The following is a 24,788-nucleotide window of genomic DNA, read 5'->3' as shown; positions in this document are numbered from 1 at the left end:
GGAGAGCCTGGATGGAGCGCAGACTGTGGAGGGTGGGGAGGGCAAAGGGGTGATGCTGCTTCCCTCGGGGGGGAGACACGTCAGGGCCCCTGCAACATGAGACCCTTCTCAAGTATCACCTAAGGGGACCGAAGACTCATCTCTGCACAAATCAATTAGGACGGCCGGGCTGTGGGAGAAAAAAAATCAAAAAATGTCATTGTCCATCTCAGGTGAGCTGGTATTTAATTACCTTAATGCTTCCCATGAATAAAACATGCCTGATGAATAGATAGAGAGCACACATAAATAATGCAAGGAGGCAGCTTCATCCTGCAAAATATATATGTGGAATAACTAGATAATAACTAGATAATCATATACACAAATAAGTCATATATATATATATGTATATATATATATATATATATATATATATATACATATATATATATATACACTCTATATATATATATATATATATATATATATATATATATATATATATATATATATATATATATATATATATATAAATGTTAGCATGGGTGTGCGTATATATATATTTATATACACACACATATATATATATATATATATATATATATAGAGATAGATAGATAGATAGATAGATAGATAGATAGATAGATAGATAGATAGATAGATAAATAGATAGATAGATAGATAGATAGATAGATAGATAGATAGATAGATAGATAGATAGATAAATAGATAGATAGATAGATAGATAGATAGATAGATAGATAGATAGATAGATAGATAGATAGATAGATAGATAGATTAGTAATTATTACAAACAGAAAATTATTTATCTGCATACGTTTTTCATTTTTAATAATATCACACACACATACCTATACATATAATGTAGATAGATGCATACATATACAGAGTTTGTATAGGTAGGTGTTTGTACCTATATCATACAAACACAGATATATAATTTTTTTATTATAGTATCTGTATGTCTATGCATTCTATCTATCTATCTATCTATCTATCTATCTATCTATCTATCTATCTATCTATCTATCTATCTATCTATCTATCTATCTATCTATCTATCTATCTATCTATTTATCTATCTGTCTATTTATTTCGCACACACTATGAAGATGATTTAGGAAAGTTTACTGAAGGAGTTTAAAATCTTTACAGTAAAAATGGTGAACATTCACTCCAATTATTCATATATGCAGGTGAATTAACTAGGCCAATATGCACTTTGCACATGACTTGATAATTGAAGTGAATGTCCCCTACTTCTCTTAGTGAACAGCCTCAACTCCTTTAGTAAATCGTATGTGTGTATGTATATATAGAGTGAGAAAGAGTGAGAGGGAGAGAGGGGCAGATAAAGAGAGAGAGAGAGGGTGAGAAAGAAAGAAAGACATAGAGGGTGAATAGAGAGAGAGGGAAGAAGAAAGAAAGAAATAAAGAGAGAGAGAGAGGGGGGGGGGGGGGGGAGTTAGAGAAGGAAAGTAAGAAAGAAAGAGAGAGGGGGAGAGAGAAAGAAAGATAGAGAGGGGAGAAAGAAATAAAGAGAGAGAGAGATAGAGTGGGGTTCATTTACTAATACTGTAGAGTGCAACATTTGGTGCAGCTGTACATGGTAGCCAATCAGCTTCTAACTTCAGCTTGTTCAGCTAAGCTTTGACAATAAAATCTAGAAGCTGATTGGTTTCTATACAGAACTGCACCAGGTTTTAGTAAATCATCCCCAGTGTATTTCAGTAGAAGATGTTAGTAGTAATTATTGATATATTAATATAGGAAAATGTAGTCAATGTTGTAATGACTGTATAGCTATATCACAATACATCGTTATGTCTGGGAATATAAGGAGTATAATTGGAGACTAGACTATAAGACTGGGAATATAAGGAAGACACACACATCATTTTTTTCTGGTACAACTACATGAGATTATTCCCAGGAAAGTCATTCATTAGTTTCCCCCCTTTGGTGTATATGAAGAAGGAGCATTTAGCAAAATTACACAAAGAATTCACAGACTAATTATGCTAATCCTCATTAGCACAACGTGTTTGAAAGCAATTATTAAAATAGATCTCCAAAACAATTAGCCCTTTTGTAAACAAAGATAATCTTTTGTTGGTAGCAGACGAGGTGATGTGATGAGAACAATGCTGGGAGATAAGGGAGGTGGCAGAGAGGACTAGAGGTGTCAGTCATTGCCTGCACTGTACAATCGCCTGCACCTCCTTTTCCTAATGTGAATTGGAGTGTCTATTAGCACTCGTCGGGACCATCAATATGTTCTGAGATAGAGAAAGAGAGCAGAGGGGTGGATCTTGCATGACTCCAAATACCCAGTGCAGGTATCTCTCTGCTGCACTTCCAAAATTACATTTGGAATAGATAAGGATTCATTTCAAAATGCAGCCTGATTTATGACCAAAATTGATGGCTGTATTATCAGTGATTGGGTTACATTAAGTAGAAAACACAATTATTATTCTTATTATTTCTTATAGCCAAGGTTACAATAAAGTGCAGGTCTGCACAGGTAATCCCCAGTGTGCATCATGTATAGACAACACCAAAAACCCTCCAGACAAAATTCAGGATTTCATAGCAATTTGATAGGTATACTTTTATTTTTACTAGTGCAATATATATATATTGATTGATTGATTGTGTGAGTTTGTATTTACTAAAGTATTGGAGACTGTACACTTTTCAAAGTGAATGTTCACGAGTTTAGTAAAAAACGTGAATAAAAGTTCTTTCTTACTCACACATCATTCAGTATTCAAAGTGAACACAGCTTCCCCTTATTTACTATGCTAAAGGGATTTTCTCTTTGCAAAGTGTGGGGTTGATTTAGTAAAGAAATACAAATTGTTCACTTTGCAAAGTGAATGTTCACTGAGCTTAGTGAAAAAAAGGTGAAGCTGTATTTACTTCAATCACACAATCATGAGCAAAGGAATCCTGTTTGTTACTTTCTTGATTAGGTACTAAGCTTTGGGAGGAGAGGAGACCATGTGCAGAGTGAAATGTTTCTACTTTAGTAAATAGGCCCCATTGCATGCTTAAAAGGAAAGCGTTAGTGTATGTGTGGTGTGTATGCAGTGTATGCATATATACTATATATATATATATATATAATATATATACATATATATACTATATAATTATACACTCTATATCTATCTATCTATCTATCTATCTATCTATCTATCTATCTATCTATCTATCTATCTATCTATATATATATATATATATATATATATATATATATATATATATATATCACAGAGAGAGTATTCTTTCATTGGGAGTGCTATGGTGCTGTGCCTGCCCTACCAGAGAGGAATTTGCCCTCTTGGAGCAGATCTTTATTGACAAGGCAGCTGTGAGAGCGGAACCAGTCCTGTTCCCCTCTACCCCAGGCTGAAGTCTGGAGCAAGTGCGCAGGAGGAGTGCTCTGAGCCCCCAGCCCTCTTGGCTCCTAAAATAGGGTTTCTTTCCTGTTAATCCTATAAAATATGGTGCCTGGGATTGAATTACCTGCAAAGGGACCGGGTATATGCTAATAGCTATAAAATGTAGGTCAGGCTAAACCCTGTTGGATTACAGGATATTTATATATATAATGTCCTCTATAAGAACAGATTTGTGTGGTTGTGCCTGAATGGGGCATCAGATGGGTAGTGTGTACTGCAGCCTGATTTACTGCATGCATAAGTCCAGCTATTACATATTCTTAGTGCTTTGTATTTTATCAGCATAGTCAAAGCCCATGTGTATGAGCAGATGTCATGGTTATGTATGGGTGCATGCATACATAGTTATAAGGGATATGGTAAAAGTTAGGTTGATGCCTATAGTGGCATTTTAAATTTTTTTTTTTTTTTTTTATAACTTTTTAGAACAACAAGCTCATTTAAGAAACACTAAAATACCAGGATAAGAAAAAGGGACAGTGTCCAATGAGATTTGAAAATTACATTTGCATGGTTAAAATTAAGATATTTGACCTTTTGTTAAAGATTTGTGAACTAAGCCTAGGTTAGTAAAAAAAAAAAAAAAAAAAAATAGAAATAGTGAGTGGTTATAGGCAGCAATCCTCTTTTTCCTTTGGTTTCATAATACATGCAATTTTTTATCTGGTTATTTTAATTTGTTAAGTAGTCTTTTCTGCTGCACAGATAACAGGGATGCTGTATTAGCCAGCATTAAGATACAAGGCTATACAGGTGTACACAGCTGCTGTGCACAAGGCCACTGACCTGGCACTCTGGGCTGAGTCATTGGTTTAGTGTTCGGTTTCTCTGGCTGCTGTTTTCTTGCAGTATGTTAAATTTTCACCACTCAACCTTTATTGGAAGTTTGCTTTGCAGTGTTCAGTCTGCACTGTAACTACTCATAGGAATGGATTTCTGTATTATGCAAAAGTTTACAATCTTTGTCTATGTATGAGTGCAAAGAGTGCAAAGTGAAGTGTTGGAAGCAGTTTCTTGTTCATCCTTTAAACTTGTGATAACACCTGGTTGTTAACCACTTCAGAGCTGGAATGATTTACCCAATTCCTGACCAGGCCATTTTTTGCGATACGGTACTGCGTCATTTTAACAGACAATTGCGCGATCATGCAACGTTGTACCCAAACCAAATTGATGTCTTTTTTCCCCCCACAAATAGAGCTTTCTTTTGGTTGTATTTGATCACCTCTGCAGTTTTTATTTTTTGCGCTATAAACAAAAAAAGAGCGACAATTTGAAAAAAAAGCTATATTTTTTGCTATAATAAATATCCCCCAAAGAAATGTAAAAAAACACATTTCTTCCTTAGTTTAGGCCAATATGTATTCTTCTACATATTTTTGGTTAAAAAAAAATCCCAATTAACGTATATTGATTGATTTGCACAAATGTTATTGCATCTTCTAAATAGGGGATAGATTTATTGCATTTTTTTATTTTTTTCTACTAGTAATGGTGGTGATCTGAGCTTTTTAGCGGGACTGCGACATTGTGGTGGACAGATCGGACACTTTTGACACTTTTTGGGACCAGTGACATTTATACAGCGATCAGTGCTATAAAAATGCACTGATTACTGTATAAATGACACTGGCAGGGAAGGGGTTAACACTAGGGGGTGATCAAGGGGTTAAGTGTCCCCTAGAGAGGTGTTTCTAACTGTGGGGGGAGTGCACTTACAGAGAGTAGAGAGAGATCGCTGTTCCTAATCACTAGGAACACACAATCTCACTCCCCCTAACAGAACGGGATCTGTTTGTATACACTGGCAGATACCAATTCTGCCTCTCTGTGGAACAATTGCATGTGGCCGGCGGAAATGGTGTCTGCCAGACTGATTGGCTCCCCAGCTAGCGAATGGGCACTGCTCGCCCACATATTGCTGTGTATGCGCCTGACAATGATGGCGATCCGGCCAGGAGAGCCAACCTGATGCAGTACAACTGTGGCAGCTGGTCGTGAAGTGGTTCATTTAAACATACATGCTTAAGAATATTCAAGGTATATACACATAATGAAGAAAAAATTGGCCAACCATACAGATATTTACAAGCTATACAAATATTGTAGGCCAAATCAGGTTGTGCATAAAGTTTTTTATATATATATATATATATATATATAGTTCAGCCTGAATTGGCTTTGGTATTTATTTGATGGTTGCCTCCAAACAGTACTACCTAAAGGCCCATTTACATCTACTTGTTGTAGTAAGGCTGCCCATTCATTTGAATGAGATGCCTAACACATCAAAAACACTCAAAAAAGGTGCATCATATTTAGCAATTTGGTGCTCCTCAACACCTGGTGGTGTGTTACCTTGCATTGTGTGGAGATACAACAGAATCAAGGTAAATGTCACCACCTTGCAGTAATGTGCACATTACCCCAAAACAACATTGTTAAGATGGTCTAAATGTTGCTCAGTGCTGTAGTTTTAGGCATGTGCACAGGGTGTGCCAGATGTGCCTGGGCACATCCTAATCATCCTGGGCGGTGCAAATCCCCCCTGTTTAAACCCCTGATATTTCACAAAAGCCTCCTAAAAAAATTGTAAAAAATCGAAAAAAAAAAATTGTACAAAATAAATTAATACAAATAAAACCTACTGACACCATCCACTGCCCTACTGACACCAAGCTCTGCCCTACTGACACCCTCAATATATATACCCATGCACACACATATGTGTTTGAGCTTTGAGATGCACACCCTGATGCAATAGGCTGTGCACACCTATGACTGTACAGTTTGAAACATAGGTGTGAGCAGCCTACTGTATTAGGGTGTGCACCCCAAAGCTCAAACACATGCATGTGTGTATATATATATATATATATATATATATATATATATATATATATATATATATATATATATATATATATATATATATAGCAATAGGGCAATGGACAGTGTCAGTAGAGCAATGGACTATGTCAGTAGGGCAGGGATTGGTGTCAGTATTTTTATTATTTTTTTATTATTACTTTTTTACAATTGTATTTTTTTTCCTTTACAATAATTATTATTGTTTTTTTACATTTTTTTTAGGAGCCCCATTTGGTGAAATATCAGGGGTCTAAACAGAGGACAGAGATTCCCCAGTGACTTTCTCTGCAGCCAAGCAGCAGGGGAAATATGCGCAGCACAGGGCGATTGGGGTGTGCCCAGGCACACCTGGCACACCCTGTGCGCACGCCTATGGTTTGAAACTATCCTGGCTGTTAACACAGCTCTAAACACAAGTTTGTTGATTTGGCAAAGTGAATGTTCACCGAGTTTAGTAAAGGAAAATAACTGTGTTCAATTCAGTAAACCAATCACATCTGTTATTTTTATTCCTATTCCTTTAGTAAATCAACTCCAATGGTTTAGTCCTAAAGTGGAACTATTGGCAAAATTGAAAATGTCATATATGATTCAGTCTGTCACTAGAACAAACACAGCAGTTTTTGTTTCCATGTAACATAGCTTTATTACCTTTTGATCCTGATAGTAAGTCCACTATATTTCAACTTCCTTTAACTGGTCAACCTGTCCAGCAAAAGTAGCAGTTAGAGGGTTGAAGCAAACCATTTAACCCTGACAGCGGTGCTTACAATGGTCTGTTTTTATTCCTTACGTTAAAACCTTTATCAAAAAAGGAAGAAAAAAGTTTTTGTTAATGCCCGGTGGATGTTGGGGTCTGTGAGTGGGGGTTTATCGAAATCTGGAAGCCCCTTTTAACAAGGGGACCCCGAGATTCTGGCCCCCACCCTAGGTGAATGAGTATGAGGTACATCGTACCCCTACCCATTCACCTAAAAAAGTGTAAAAAATAAACATACTACACAGGTTTTTAAAGTATTTTATTAAGGCAGCTCTGGCTCTTCACCCTCTTCTGACAACGTCTACTCCCTCTTCTGGTGACATCGTCTCCCAGTCTTCTAGCAACGTCTTCCTTCTCCTGCTCTCTGCGCAGTCTTCTCTCTCCGCTATCTTCTCGCTCTTTTGCCGTGTCTTCTCGCTCTTTTGCTGTGTCTTCTCGCTCTTTTGCTGTGTCTTCTCACTCTTTTGCTGTGTCTTCTCGCTCTTTTGCTGTGTCTTCTCACTCTTTTGCCGTGTCTTCTCGCTCTTTTGCTGTGTCTTCTCGCTCTTTTGCTGGGTCTTCTCCCTGGGGCGGTGCCACCCGTTGACATAATTTGGAGACCACACCCCTTGTGACGTCATCACCCATCATGCCCTGGACGGTGACGTCACAAGGAGTGCAGCCTCTAAATTAAGTCCTCGGGTTGCCCTGCCACATGTTAATATAAGTCATTGCACACGACGAACCCAGCATTACACCGGGAGATCTCATCGAGTCAACATTGGAAAAAGAACAGATGGAGAATACCCAGCAAAAGAGCTAGAAGACCTGGCAAAAGAGTGAGAAGACATGGCAAAAGAGTGAGAAGACAGCAGAGAGAATAGACAGCGCAGAGAGAAGGAGAACAACTGGAGAGGGGAGAAAGACCGGCAGAGGGAGAAGACATAGCCAGTAGCCTGTGTAGTGTAGCCTGTGTAGTGTGTTTTTGACACTTTTTTTAAGTGAATGGGAAGGGGTATGATGTACCCCATACTCATTCACCTAGGGTGGGGGTCGGGATCTGGGGGTCTCCTTGTTAAAGGGGGCTTCCAGATTCCAATAAGCCCCCGCCTGCAGACCCCAACAACCACCGGCCAGAGCCCCCCTGCCCCAAAGCACTCACCCCCCATGTTGCGTGCTCTGATAAGGGTCTGGTATGGATCTTGGGGGGACCCCCACCCCATTTTTTTGGGTATGGGGGCATCTCCTTAAGATCCATACCAGACTGAAGGGGGGAACCTTACACAATTTTTTTTTTTTTACATTTTGGTGGGGTTCAACATTCTCAGCACACAAGTGGCACCGCAAGTTGGATCATCTTGACCGAAATCAATGGGCTCTCATAAGGAACCATTGATATGAATAGAGGCAGAGAAATGCCGGACGAGGCTTAACCTCCCTAGCGGTGATCCCAAGTCTGGCTCGGGCTGGGATTTCAGTACCACAAGCGGTAACCCCGAGCCAGACTCGGGATGGCATCGCTGGATACAGGGAGGATACAGGGAGAGGTTACTTACCTTGTCCCCTGGATCCAGCTATGTCCTCCCCGCTGTGTGATCGAGCTGTCCTCCACTCAATTCACACAGTGCCCGAGTGCCGCCGAGCTCTGTTCCCTGCGACGTTACCATGCACGGGAGCGGAGATCAACGTCAAATGCAAAAAAGTAAAAACACACAATACACATACAGAACTGTAATCTTACAGATTACAGTACTGTATAAAAAATTACACACCCCCTTTGTCCCTAGTGGTCTGTCCAGTGCCCTGTATGCACTTTTATATTATAAATACAGTTTTTTCTGCCTGGAATTTGGAGATTGTCCATAGCAACCAAAAACTGTCCCTTTATGTCAAAAGTGATTTTAGACCAACTAGAAAACAGTGATAATAAATTAGAATCACTTGCAGAATTGAGTGATAGCGATTTGTGGGGAAATTCGTCATCAAACACTAAATCTAATGACAGCGACAATTCTGCAAATGAGCAAATTTCAGTGTTTTTGGATTTGACTACATTATTGAATAATTTTTATTATTATTTATTATCATTATTTATTATATTATAAATGTGATCATACCCGGGATGTCTGCTAGACTCTGGTTTGAACAGATTTAAGAGAGTTATTCCTAAGAATTGCAGGCCTACAATATAAAACACCAAATTTCCATGCAAAATAATTGTACCGCTTTTAGCGCCTAAAATCCGAACTAATCATACCGCCAGGGAGGTTAATGCTGTGTATACCTCTTTTTACTGGCGTCTGGTGTTTTTACAGCTCTAGCGCTGGAGCCTCAGAACGCGCTGGTCCCTGGGGTTTTTTTTGGAGCTTAAAAATGCCAATGCCTGTTACATCTCAAGAATGCCATGGTGTGTATGAGGCCATTGAATAACATGGAGTGGAGTTTTTAAGCTGCAACAAAAATCTCAAAAACGCAGCTGTAAAAATGTCTGTGAGTATGAGGCTTTACTTTTCTGAGGACAACCCAAAACAAAATTTGCCATTTTCTTTTACTTTCACTTTCAATGATAATAGTAAACAGGACCACTAGAGAGGGTGAATCTCCTTAACATGGGCGCAGACAGCAATAAAAACTGGCAGGTGTTCTAATCCCTCTCCACTGTATCCAAAGCTAGAAAAAAAGGGTTGCCTTTAATTATACTTTAATTATTTGCGCAGTTGACGGCTAATACATAAAGTATGTATGCACTGTAAAAGGTGTGTGTGTATATATATATATATATATATATATATATATATATATATATATATATATATATATATATATTTTTTTTTTTTTGTCAACATCCTATTAGTATGATGTAAAGACGCACTGTTTAGTCTCTGTGGTCATACCTACAGTATATATGACCAGACTCAGAATAATATCTCCCCTACATCCAAAGGACAGTTAGAGAGGGCCGATTAGAAGCTTTGCAGATTATTCATCTCTGTGGCCATTCCCGTACACTAGGCCGGGTAACACAAAACCAGTCCATTAGTAAATGAGCTTTGGGTTTGAAAGGTTTTTTTTTTCCCTCCTCCTCCTTCCCAACCACTTGCTGTTCTGTAAACTAGATCACATTTCCTTATCTTCAGTGGGAATCTGCAATGTGACACCGGATCCTCCTTGCAGCAGAGGAGCAGTGCCCACTAGCGCCTGTGTCACAGAGCCAGCCTTGCCAAAACAATAGGCACTTGTATTTTCTCTCCAAATAAGCCCTCCAGGTCCCTGGACATTTATCTGCAGGGCTGTTCATGGTCCGCAGCTTGGAATAACAGTAATGCTACAAATCTAGAAACTCAGGAGGGCCAACCCAGTGAAAGCAGGCGAGGTGACCAGTTTGAGCACTACTTGTGATGATTATTAGTCTTGCAGAAGTAAAGTAGCCATTGGAAACAATTATCACACTAGGATATATTTTAAATTATATTTGCAAGTGAAAATGTGTTTACTTTTCTGAGAAAAGGTAACAGATTTCTCACTATACATGCACCAGATCCTGACAGCTGATTATTGGAAGAAAAAAAAAATGCATCTCGATGGCACATGTCTCACTTGAGGACAGGCATAAGTGTCATTACCTGTCACTCTCAGACATCTGACCATCATTGGCCACCTTACATAGAACACCCTAATGAGCTGGGATTATTGCCGAATAAGCACCTGTACAAACAAAAGCCAGAGAGGTGAATGAGAGGAGGCCATAACTCCCCTCATTGGATGACCTGGAGATGTTGGTTCCATTGTTCTGGATAGATGGCCTCCTTAGAGCCCCAGGCAATTCAGTGGAAGTTGGAAGACATCAATTGCTGAACTAGAGTTTAAAATAAACATTTGGGGTCATAGCTCATTCAGAGCTGTATCATTTAAATCAGAAAATGTTTTGTGAGCGAGCCCATGTTGGATTGTGCCTATAAATCCAATCATTCAGGTTTGGGAGCTTATGAACTAACTCCTGCCAGTAATCTGACCAAATTCAAAATTAATAGTTCGTAATATCTAGATATCAGTTTCAGTGATTTCGTTCTGGCAGACTAATGAAAGGTGATATTTCTGATGTGTGTTGTAGCAAGTGAACATGTCCCTGGGGTTGATATGTCCAAAGCAGAAAACAATGGACAACCATAAGGATTGACAAGGGACAAATTGAAATCGCTAAGCGACTTGATCAGAGCATCTCCAAAATTGCAGGGGTGTTATCTGTCTGCAGTGGTCAGGATCTACCAAACTTATCTGTCTGCAGTGGTCAAGATCTACCAAACTTGGCTCAAGGGAAGAAAACCATCAAAGGGCGCCCAAGGCTCATTGATGCACGTGGACTGGCCCATGTAGCCCAATCCAAATAGAAGAGCTACTATAACTCAAATTGCTGAAAAAGTTAATGCTGGTTCGTAGCCACCCTGGCGATATGATTATGGCAGATTTTTGCGCCTCAAAGCGGTACATTGTTTTGCATAGAAATTTGGTGTTTTATATTGTAGGCCTGTAATAACACACTTAAATCTGTCCAAACAAGAGTCTAGTAGACATCCCGGGTATCATAAAGTTTGAAACACAAAATTATAAATTATAATATAATAAATAACTATAAATAATTATAAAAAATAATATAATAATAATAATAAAAAAATAAAATTCCCCACGATTCCCTATCTCTCAATTCTGCACGTGTTCTGATTTATTATCGCTGTTTTCTAGCTGGTCTAAAACCACTTTTGATGTAAAGGGACACTTTTTGGTTGCCATGGACAATCTCAAGTTTCCAGGCAGAAAGAACAGTATATATAATATAAAACTGCATGCAGGGCACTGGACACAGTATTACACCCCTTTCACACTGAGCCGCCACCCGTGCCAGTGGTAAAGCAACGCTATTTTTAGCGCTGCTTTACCGTTTTTTTTTTTAGTTCGTGTTATATGCCGATCCCCACCGATCTCCTCTTGCAATCAGTGGAGGTGGGCAGGATTTTGAGCAGAGCCAAGACTAGCTGAACTACACTCAGCTTTGTGCATCTCGGCTCGCTCCTCTCTGCTCAGTCGGCGCCAATTTTAAATCAGGGCAATGCTGCAACTAGAATAGCAAAGTTGCAAAGGCACTGGGCAAGGCTGCACTGGGCAAGGCTGCAGATGGACACTGGACAAGGCTGCAATGATGGACAAGGCTGCAGATGGACACTGATAAGGCTGCATTGATGGGCATTTAAATTTAAGTTTTTTTTCTTAAACTTCCCTCCTAAAAGGTTTTTTCCTTAATATTCCCTCCTAAACTTGGGGTGCGTGTTATATGCCGATAAATACGGTACCTGGGGAAGGGATGGCATCAGGATGCCCTATGGTAAGTCCAATCCTGCTGCCTATAGAGTCCTATGTATAAACCTGCTCCAAAGAATTAACTAGAAGGGTATTTATATATTTATTTATGTTTATTTTATGTTTTTAAATTATTTTTTAACTATGCTGTATGATTGATGTATAACATATTGGGGAGGGGGGTATTCTCAAATTCTGCTAAAATGAAACTACACTTTAAGTCTATCAGCAGTGGGTGGCTCCAAGCTGAATAATTCTCTGTATTTTAAAGACACAAAGCTTTATTTTAATTAAACCTTTTCTTGTAGTGTTCAGTCAAGGTTACTTTGCAATGGCAGCACAATATTTTAAAAATATTTTTTTTTTAATTCTGCACCACATTAGAGTGATTTCACTATATGTGTGACAGATCCACTTTAATACACCACAAATCATGCCAGTTTTTATTGTATAATTTTACCAACTAAATATGTCTTTCTGTAATAAACCAATACCAAACAGCTTTCTTATGTTAATTAAAAAAGCTAATATGTAACATAACACATAATAATTACCAGAGTCATGTTATATACTTCTATTACAGACACACAGATTTACCACTGTGTAAGCAGCCATGAAGTGTCCTTAAACACAGCAACCAATCAGATGCCAGCTATGGATAGTTCTGTCTGCTAAGCCACTGAAAGCTAATACTTGAACTTCTGAACAGTTGCCCAACACCGCTGCTTTACTCCTTATGTTATTAACTCAACAGGTATTTTAGCAAATATTTTAGATATTGATGTCTAACATCTCAGAATATATGTGTAATAATAATAATAATATATACAGCCAATCTTCATTATGCTTTTAGCTCAAACCACACCTCAACAGGTAATTGCATGAATAACATTTATATAGATATCTAAACTCTCTGGAATATGGATGTAATCAAATTTTAGATATACCAGTCAGCCATAACTTTATGACCACCCACCTAATATTGAGTAGGTTCTCCTTTTGCTGCCAAAACAGCCCTGACCTATCGAGGCATGGACTCCACTAGACCTTTGAAGGTATGCAGTGGTCTCTGGCAGCAAGCCATCAGTAGCAGATCCTTTTTTATTATTATTATTATTATTATTATTATTTTACAGGATTTATATAGCACCAACAGTTTAGGTAGCTCTTAACAACTTGAGGGTAGACAGTACAAATGCAATACACTTTAATACAGTAGGAATCAGAGGCCCCTGCTCCTTAGAGCTTACAATCTAATAGGGAAGGTCAAAAGATACAAGAGGTAATAACTGTGGGTGATGCGTTGATTGAGAAGATAAGTGTATAGATGTTAGGTGGGGGCCAGATAGGCTTCTCTGAAGAGATGAGTTTTCAGGTATCGTCTGAAAGTGGATAAGTAAGAGAAAATCAGACAGATTGGGGTAGGGCATTCCAGAGGATGGAAGAGGCTCTGGAGAAGTCCTGAAGGCAAGCATGGGATGAGGTGACAAGGGAGTTTGAGAGCAGGAGGTCTTGGGAGGAGCGAAGAGAACGATTAGGTTGGTATTTTGAGACTAGGTTAGTGATGTAGCTGGGGGCCAGGTTGTGGATGGCTTTGTAAGTTATAGTCAGTATCTTGAATTTAATTCGATGGCTGAGTGGCAGCCGATGGAGGGATTGGCAGAGGGGTATAGCAGACGCTGAGCGGTTTGTGAGGTGGATGAGCCTGGCAGCAGCATTCATGATGGACTGATGTGGTGATAGCCTAATTAGAGGTAAGCCAATGAGGAGGGAGTTGCAGTAGTCAAGGCGGGAGATGACCAGGGAGTGACATTGGTTAGGAAGGGGCATATCTTGGCGATGTTGCGGAGGTTGAGGTGGCAAATTTTGGATAGCGATAGGATGTGGGGCCGAAAAGTTAGTTCAGAGTCCAGGATTACACCTAGGACCTTGGCGTGGAGGGGACAAGTTGATAGTTGAGCCGTTGATATCTTTAAATCCTGTAAGCTGTGAGGTGAGGACTCCATGGATTGGACTTGTTCATCTCACAGATGCTCAATTGGATGGAGAGCTGGAGAATTTGGAGACCAAGCCAACACCCAAAACTCACACCATTCTTGAACTATTTCAAGAATTTCAAGAGACCACTGCTATCAGTGAATAACGTTTCCATAAAGGGGTGGACTTTGCCACCAACAATGTTCAGGTAAGGTTAGTTCAGAGTCCAGGATTACACCTAGGACCATGGCGTGGAGGGGACAAGTTGATAGTTGAGCCGTTGATATCTTTAAATTCTGTAAGCTGTGAGGTGGGGACTCCATGGATTGGACTTGTTCATCTCACAGATGCTCAATTGGATTGAGAGCTGGAGAATTTGGAGACCAAGCCAACACCCAAAACTCACACCATTCTTGAACTATTTCAAGAATTTCAAGAGTCCACTGCTATCAGTGAATAATGTTTCCATGAAGGGGTGGACTTGGCCACCAACAATGTTCAGGCAGGTGGTTCGTGCAAAGTAACATCCACATGAATGGCAGGACTTCAGCAGAACATTCCTGAAAGCATCACACTGCCCCCACTGGCTTGCCTTCTTCCCATACTGCATCCTGGTGCCATCTCTTCAGGTAAGTGACGCACATGCACCCGGCCATCTACATGATGTAAAAGAAAATTCATCAGACCAGGCTACCTTCTTCTATTGCTCTGTCCAGTTCCATAGCTCCCAAGTGTCCCTGATTTGGAAGGACTGTCGCTGATTTGGAGCAATGTCCCCCTGTCCCTCTTCCGTCCTCATTTGTCCCTCAGTTTGGTCTGATCTATATATTTGTATATAAAATGCACTTTTTATCTTTCAAAAAGTGATTCCCAGTGCTAAACCTTTCATCCAATTTCTAAATTTCTTACTTGTACATTTTAAATGTCAATATAAAGGAATAGTAGTGATAAAGAAAAACAAAAAAAAAAACTTCTGGATTTAATTAACCTTTTTTTTGGTTAATTTTCCTTTAAGGGGGGTTGGCAGGGGGCGTGTCCTATTTCTACATACATTTGCTAGTAGGTGTCCCTTGTTCTCATCTCAAAATGTTGGGAGGTACAGTGTGCAGTTCTGATGCTCACATGTCCATTGATGGCACTTTCAGCTATGGACACGGGTCAGTATGGGCACCCTGACCGGTCTGCAGCTATGCAGCCCCATGCACAACAAACTGCAATGCCCATTTTTTCTGCTTTCAACATACCAACTTCAGGGACAACACGTTCACTTACTGCTTAATGTATCCCACCAAATTTCAGCTGTCATTGTAATGAGAACATCAATGTTGTTCACTTCACCTCTCAGTGGTTATAAAGTTATGGCAGATATATAAACATATATATAAAAAACACATAGTCTTTATCCTTTTAACCCCAACTATACATCACCAGTAACTATCTCCAATGACCTACAGCTACTAGAAGCTCCCTTACTTATTGTGTTTATCCTCTCCCAAGGCTGTAATTAGGTATATAGGCACAGCAGATGACCCCCTTTTTTACATATCTCTTATTATACCCCCTTAACATCCCTGGTAGTATTTCCGAGTCTGGCTTGGGGTGAAAATTCAGTACCATTAGCGGTAACCCCGAGCCAGATTCAGGATCACATTGCTGGATCCAGGACGAGCTTACTTACCTTATCTCCTGGATCCAGCCATATCCCCCCGCTGTGCAAGCGGCTCGTCCTCCGCTCGATGTATCACAGAGCCGAGGTCCGTTCTCTGAGAGCGATGCGACGAACGGGGACGGAGAACGGCGCCAAATTCAAAAATCAAAACACACACATTATATACAGTATAATGTAATCTTACAGATTACATTGCTGTATGTAATTATTTCACATCCCTTTTGTCCCTAGTGGTCTGCCCAGTGTCCTGCATGCAGTTTTATAATATAAAAACTGTTCTTTATGCCTGGAAACTGGAGATTGTCCATAGCAACCAAAACAAAGTGGTTTTAGACCAGCTAGAAAACAGTGATGATAAATTAGAATCACTTGCAGAATTGAGCGATAGCGATTTGTGGGGAGATTCGTCATCAAATACAGAAAAGTAATGACAGCGACAATTCTGCAACTGAGCAAATTTCAGTGTTTTTGATTTGATTACATTATTGAATAATAATTATTATTATTATATTATTATTTGGTATAATTATTTATAGTTATTGATTATATTATAATTTATGATTTCATTTTTCAAACTTTATCATATCCGGGATGTCTGCTAGACTCTGGTTTGGACAGATTTAAGTGAGTTACTCCTAAGAATTACAGGACTACAATATAAAACACCAAATTTCCATACAAAATAATTGTACCGCTTTCAGCACCTAAAATCTGAAATAATCGTACCGCTAGGGAGGTTAATTTGTGTCACTATAGTAGTAAAAACTGGCACAAAATTCATTATGGGAAACAGCATGCAGTCTGTTTCATATACATGTCTACTTTTTCAGTATAAGACTATCAAAAAAAAAGTGAAAGCGGAGATGGGTTCATAGGTCCTGAACTATAGAGAGCCTTCCGACTCCTCTTAACATCACTTGCACCTCCTTACCCCTTTAGTTCTATTTCTTAATGTAACCACAAATACCCCAAAGTGGCCAGAAGAGGACAATTAAATAAGACCTATGAACACTATTGTGACAATTACAGCCCTGTCACCACTGCTCTGTAAGCTTACCCAGGCTGTCTTCTCTAATCCTGTATCATGTCTGTAGTTGTTTTGGCTGGTTTTGTCATTTGAATCTTTCTATTATTTAATGTAATGCAGTATAGGATAATATATTTTATATTCTCAGTGCCAGGAGGTGCTTGAAAGATGTGGGAATTTTTTGGTGGGGCACAAAAAGGAACATATGATAATATTTCATTGGAGGTGACATGCCTTCCTTCCTGTGCCACATGAAAACATTCGCACGTCTTGAGAATGTCCCGCCACTTTGGATGCCATGTCAGCTACACCAGGTCAGTTCCTGTATGTTCGCAGGTCACAGATTTTTTGCAGGTCTTTTTTCTTTTTGTATGTGCTTGTGTATGTGTATGTTTACTTCTAAATATATCTTTTAATATAGTATCTGTCTGTATGTCTATGCATCTATTTTTCCATATAGTGTCTATCTATCTATCTATCTATCTATCTATCTATCTATCTATCTATCTATCTATCTATCTATCTATCTATCTATCTATCTATCTATGTATCTATGTATCTATCTATCTATCTATCTATCTATCTATCTATCTATCTATCGATCTATCGATCTATCTATCTATAGATCAATCTATCGATCTATGATATATAATATATATTTATATGTATATGTATATATTATATATATATATATTTTTTTTAAATGATTGAGACAATTAATATTAATAATAATTATATATATATATATATATATACACACACACACACACACACACACACACACACACACACACACACACACACACACACACACACACACACACACACACACACACACACACACACACACACTGGAGTTGATTTACTAAAACTTGACAGTGCAAAATCTGGTACAACTGTGCATAGAAACCAGCTTCCAGATTTCTTTTCTGCCACAGCTTAAAGTGGTTGTAAAGGCACATGTTTTTTTACCTTCAAGCATTCTATGCATGAAGGTAAAAAAACCTTCTGGGGGCAGCAGCACCCCCCCCCCCCCAATACTTACCTGAGTCCCCTCTTGATCCAGCGATGTCCACGAGAGCCTTGCCTCTCTAGGGATGTGCACTCCTGATTGACTTTTGGAAGCAGCGGGTGCCCATTGGCTCCTGCTGCCATCAGTCACAGCCATTGGGCCAATCAGAAGACAGAGGGGGTGGACCGAGCTGTAGCCCCTTGTGTGGAAGGACACACAGAGCCACGACTCAGGAGCTTGCCTGCTTGGGTGCCCCATGAGCAAACTGGTGGCTGTGGGGGCACCCAGCAGGAGGAAGGAGCCAGGAACATCAGCGTGGGACCCAAGAAAAGAAGGATCTTGTGTAAAACCATTACCCAGGGCAGGTATGTATAACATGTTTCTTATTTAATTTTTTATTTTTTAAAACAAGGCTTTCTTGTTCTTCTTATGAACTGTCTTGGAGAAATTTCCTTTTTAACTATTAATCATTGATTGGTTATGCTTTGAATTTAATAACACTTTAACTGAACAAGTTGAAGCTAGAAGCTGATTGGCTGCAATGCTCAACTGCACTGATTTTGCACTCTCCAGTTTTAGGGAATCAACCCCAGGAGATAAATACAGTAGATCACACACAATAAATGAAAATATTAATATAGTTAAAATAAATGTTATATTTATTGTATATATATATATATATATATATATATATATATATATATATATATATATATATAAATTCATGTAATATGTATGTATCTCACAATATAAGCAAACGACCACGTGTTCGATATATATTGTGTGTGTTTTTCATTACATATAACCGGGGAACGGATACCCGGCATGCTTAAAATGTGCATACACTGGAGACATGCCTGCTTCTTAGCATGTCTGTTGAAAATAAATATGAAGCTATCCTATCTAATCTAATTAGCCATAGACGCAGTGTGTTCAGTAGGCACGCTCCATGCTAGCTTTAACTGTTTAATTACCAGTCAGGAAAAGGCCCCTGCAGCCATAGAGGAAGGAAGAATTTGCCCTTGTGGGGTGAAGCCTGCAAGCTCATTTTCCTCGAAGAGCATGGCCGCTGACGTTAATAGTCTGTGACACTAAATAAACAGTTAAGTCGGTTTGGAAAGATGGAGTTAATTATCCGGTGAACTCCAGTGAATGCCCCACTATGAGGTGGAGATGTTGTGACTCACAGCATAGGGGCAGTCTGCATGGCTTCTAAGGGGCGAGGGAGCTCCGGTTTCCTTCTGTGGGGAGAGGGGGGTGACCCTTGAATCCCCGAGTACCACACAGCATCCACCGGTCCACCCTGGCTCAGAAACATTAATAAAAAGAGAAAGTTGAAAAAAAAAAAAGAAAAACTCTGTTGATTCTGTAGCTGAAAACTTTATCTTTGACTTGCCCTCCAGCAGACCCCTCAAATCTTTTTTTTTTCTGTGGTCACACCCTGTCTCAGAGCAGCAATCTTGAGAAAGGAAACTTCATTTCTGCACTTTTCTATGATGATTGTAGAAATGTGAAATTACAGGCCTGTAACCCACAGCCGCTCCGTCTGCTGCCCGGGCCTAGGCTGTGGTGCACCAAGCACCTTTATTATAATTGTCACACACACTGATAGAACGTTCTACTTGGTGATTGGGCATTATAAAGGCCCAAAACAAAAACGTGCTTGTTGTAAATAACTACTAGACAAAATATGCATACCTCCCAACTGTCCCTGATTTCAAGGGACTGTCCCTGATTTGGAGCAATGTCCTTCTGTCCCTCATTCCTCCTCATTTGTCCCTCATTTTGGTCTGATCCATATAATTGTATATAAAATGCAGTTTTTATCTTTCAAAAAGTGTTTCCCAGTGCTAAACCTTTCGTTCAACTTCTAAATTGCTGCATTTGTACATTTTAAAAGTCAAAATAATGGAACAGTAGTAGTAGAAGAAAGCACTTGTGGATTTAATTAACCTTTTTGGGATAATTCTCCTTTAAGGGGGTGTGGCAGGGGGTGTGTCCTATGCTTAAATACATTTGTTAGTAGGTGTCCCCCGTTCACATCACAAAATGTTGGGAGGTATGATTAAACTGCGAGTTTTATAGCGTTATAATGTGCAAAAAAGTATGAATCCAGTCCAATAAAAAATGCTCTAAAACATTATTGCTTCATTTTCACCTATGATTCGCATTTCAGGTGCGACAAATGATTTCCTTGCAGGACCACTTCGTGCAATAGCTGATTTTTCTTGTAGAATGACTTCCATTGCAGGTGCAATAAAGGATTTTCCTTGCAGGACAACTTTTATTATAACTTAGGGCTTGTTTACGCCTGCGGCAATGACTACCGCTGCTCTGAAAAGCGATCCATGCTGGGATTGCTCTTCAGAGGCAATTGAAAGGCGAGGAGAAGGCAATATGTTGCCTTTTCACTGACTATTTTTAAATGCTGCACTACCATGTCGTAACCAGCTTCATTGCACACCGTTGCGATGTGGTTGCAGTGTGGTCCCATTCATTTGAATAGGTTACATTCAGCTGACAGTATTGCCCACTGATCACGACAGGGGAGTATAATTCCTGCTGCAGCTGTGAAGCAAAGCATTGAGACCTTGGCATGTATACACCCCGAGCAAATGCTTTTACAGCTGTGAGGCCGCGTACACACGCGGGGACTGTTCGCTCAACTTTGTCCGCTGAACAGTGTTTCGGCGGACAGTCCGCTCGTGTGTGGGCTTTCAGCGGACAGTTTTAGCGGACAGTCTGACGAACAAAGTTTTTCGGAAATTCCGAAAAACTGTCCGCTGAAACTTGGTTTGAGCGGACAGTCCGCCCGTGTGTAGGCTTGTTCGTCAAACTAAGTCTCGCGCATGCTCAGAAAGAATTTACACGCCGAAGGTTGCATTGCAGTGTATAGGACGCCGTTTTCCAGTCCCGTCGTACGTGCTGTTCACGTCATCGCACACGGTTTCAGCGGACTGTTCGTTCGTCGTGTGTGGGCAAGTCCGTCCATGCTAATTTTGAGCGGACTGTCCGCTGAAACTGTTTGACGGACAAAGTTGAGCGAACAGTCCCCGCGTGTGTATGCGGCCTAAGCGGTGTTGGGTGGGCATAAAGACACAGTTCAGCCGCATGTTTTTACCACCCCCTCTCCAACAGCAAATGTAAACAAGCCTTTACAGCAGGCGGGGGGCATAAAAACACTGCTCAGCCGTATGTTTTTACTGTCCCCCTCGCCATCTGCAACTGTAAACAAGCCCTTACAGTGGGCAAAAGGCCAAAAATTCTCTGCATAATTTTTTTGCTGTAATACATTTACAGTTATGGAATGTATTTATATCTGCATATTAACGCTGTGAAATACACAAATGTGAGCAATTTCATATCTATTAAAAATATGAAAGCAGCACCTACATTAAAATACAGGGACTGCATCACTTTTAGACCCCCTCATGTAAAGTAGGAGAGATATATGTAAAACAAAATTAAACATTAGGAATAAAAAAAAGAAAAACTACCCTTCACCATGAGAATCTCCAAACTCAGGAGAAAACACTGGCACTGGCAAGAGATTTGAGATCCCCAGCTTTTCCAGGATCTCGCTGGCAGGTCTGTGACATCACCATTGCACTACCTGCCGCAGGCAAATGATAAGATGTATGTTAAGTTTATTTTATTTTTCTCCTAATATATATATTATTTTAAATATACAACTCAGCTTTTTGCATGGGGTATGGGGTCTAAATGTTATGTAGACCATAAAGTACGAAAAGCAGAACTGCATTCAAAAATAACAAGATTGAAAAAAAATAGCCACATAAAAAAAAAAAAAACAGCTTTAGCTGCAATATCCATCTTCAATCCAGAGACTTCCAGTACTTTTTTCTGCCACTAGATGTCCTCAGTCTGATAGCCAGCATAATTCAACCTACTTCCTCTGAGCTCAGGTCTTCCTTGACCTGCCCAAGGAGCAGCAGTGCACTGATGAGCTCATCTCTCTGCTGTCAGCTGTTACAGGGACTGTAAAAAGCTGATACTAGTTCAAATTCATAGCAGCTCATTGTAAATTCATTTTTGTGACGTCCTGCCAGTGCAGCGCCCCAGTATGAAAGCACTCGGGCTTTGACACTGGGTTTGCAGCTGAGGCTTTTTTCAGGTGCTTTACAGTCGCTATTTTTAGCGCTATAGCGCCTGAAAAATGCCTCAGTATGAAAGGGGTCTTAAAGCTGATAAAAAAAGACACAAATCTATTTAACCTTGTAATCATTAGCTTCTCTGCAGCGGTGGAGGAGCGGTGTATTATACACCGCTCCTCCACCGCTCCTCCACCGCTCCTGCCCATTGAACTCAAAGGTGCAACACTCCCATAGCGCCAGTAAAGCGCAGCTGCAGTGGCATTTTGTGGGGGGATTTAACACTTTTTCAGCCGCTAGCAGGGGTTAAAACCATTCCGCTAGCGGCCAAATAGCACCGCTAATATGACAGAAAAGAGATACTAAAAATAGCGCCGCCGTATCGCCAACACCTGGGCGCTGTGAGTGTGAAAGCACTCTAAAGGCCTTTCTAACTTGTCTATTTTGCAATAGTAATATGAATTGTTTTTTGGCTAGTTCACATCTATGTGTTGCATCTTACAGTGTTTTAGAAATATAGAACAGGCTGGGTTTTTGTGAAATTATGCATATTAAGCTGCCTATTAAAATGAATATGAAGGAAACAGGCATATTGCATTATTCATGCCATTTTGTGCATTTTAATGCACATGTGCCATAAACTACTGCTATTGTGGATGTTTCTCTCTCACGTTCATAAACATTGGGGTGATTTACTATTTATGTATTATTTATGTATTATTATTTACTATTTATTTATTTATACTATTTATTTATTAAACTCACTTATTCAGGGAAGCCTATCCCACACCCACCTAATAACCCCATCAAATCATTCCCTGCATCTATTACCTTTTGTACCACCACCCCCTCCCTTTAGAATGTAAGCTCTACGAGCGGGGCCCTCCTGTCCCTTCTGTATTCTACTGTAATTGTGCTGTCCCCCCTCTACATTGTAAAGCGCTGCATAAACTGTTGACACTATATAAATCATGAATAATAATAGTAATGATAATAATTTACTAAAACCGGAGAGTGCAAAATTTGATGCAGCTCTGCATAGAAACCAATCAGATTCCTTTTTTTTTTTTTTTTTTTGTCAAAGCTTAATTGAACAAGCTGAAGTTAGAAGTTGATTGGCTGCCATGCAGAGCTGCACCAGATTTTACACTCCCCAGTTTTAGTAAATCAATACAATTTTAGCAAATCAATAGTGTATAAAATGCACAAAAGGTGTTTGAATACATATTAAAAAAAAACACACAAAAATGTTCACAAATGCATGCAATTATATTTATTAAAAACATGAATTTATACACTTGCAGTAAAAGAACCATTCAATGAATTAATCACCTCATTGCTGCACTACTAAAAAGGACTTTTTTCTGACATTAAAATAGACAAAAACATTGTGTGTTTTTACTGCATTGTATTTTGGTGTGCTTTTAATCTTCTCTTTCTGTGAAGTCAGATAATAAATCAGTAATAAAATGATGTAAATGCATTGTTGGGAAAGTAGTCCACATGCTAGCAACTGTGCTGTGCTTTAATTTAAAAATGCATGTGACTACAATGTATAAGAAAAAAATAATGCATTCAAATGTGCGGAAAAAAAAAAATGTTTTTGCTTTTTTTTTACATGCTTTCTAAAAATGCCTATTGTGTATTAAACCACATTCTTTTATATATTCATTTTCTGGCTCTTTAAACAGATTCAGGTTATTATTATCACTATTCTTACCATAAAAAAACTGAGCACCGAGTCTCTTTGGAGACTCTCTTTCCCCGTTTGAATTTTCTCTCTTGATCCCTCTATCCCCCGATATCTGATTTGCTGGCAAATATGCACACAAAAAATAAATTCTACTGGAAACATCAAACTATCAGCTCTTGTGAGACTGTGCCATAAGAGGTCCCAACTGCCTGTCTCCCTGGGTCATTACGGTACTGCTGTTCTCTAATCAATCCTAATGCAATGGCAATTGGAGTCTTGATGAAGGCAGATCAGGTTTCTTGTAATGGGCCTACCATATTTTCCTAGAGCGCCTTATTTAACCTGAGATGCCAGGGGGACGAGTCCTTTTCAGCTTCTGATTACTTCAAGATGTCGCTCTCATGTGGAAGAAAATACTGACAAAATACTACAAAAGTAGACAAGATGAAATAATATCAGTGAAAGGCATACCAAGAATTGTGATGATAAAAGTATTTTCCTTTTTCTTGGTAGCAATATGAAGCGAGAAAAAAAAAATGTTATAGATTTAAAACTAACAGATACATAAAATAATACAAGATGCACAGCATATATAAGTAAATAAAATGTTTCAGATAACCAGTACATAATGTAAAAAGATCAAAATAAATGAAACATAAAATATTATAAATAAAAATAAAAGATAACAAATAAATGAAAAGTAATTAACAAGAGAGAAAACATTGCTTCTTCAATCCAAGGCAAAAAAATATCATTTTATTGTATGTATGTATATATATATACATACACATATATACATATATATATATATATACACATACATATATATATATATATATATATATACACATATATATATATAT

At 39.0% G+C, this 24,788-nt stretch overlaps 1 long non-coding RNA gene across 1 annotated transcript in view; it reads left to right on the top strand.

Annotated features, from left to right (window-relative positions):
* The first annotated feature begins 13 nt into the window (after positions 1 to 13).
* The window catches only part of LOC143942947 (uncharacterized), a 40,915-nt gene continuing 16,140 nt past the window's right edge, over positions 14 to 24,788 (top strand). The window contains exon 1 of the long non-coding RNA XR_013264862.1: positions 14 to 212. This is a non-coding gene — a long non-coding RNA (uncharacterized LOC143942947). The remainder of the gene's footprint in view (positions 213 to 24,788) is intronic.

The sequence above is a fragment of the Lithobates pipiens genome, unplaced genomic scaffold (genome assembly GCF_037356315.1).
Source record: "Lithobates pipiens isolate NorthernLeopardFrog02 unplaced genomic scaffold, aLitPip1_a1.2 Scaffold_30, whole genome shotgun sequence".
In the NCBI taxonomy this organism is placed as follows: Eukaryota; Metazoa; Chordata; class Amphibia; order Anura; family Ranidae; genus Lithobates; species Lithobates pipiens.
Note: the sequence above shows the minus strand (reverse complement) of the source record. Positions and strands in the feature narration are given on the sequence as shown.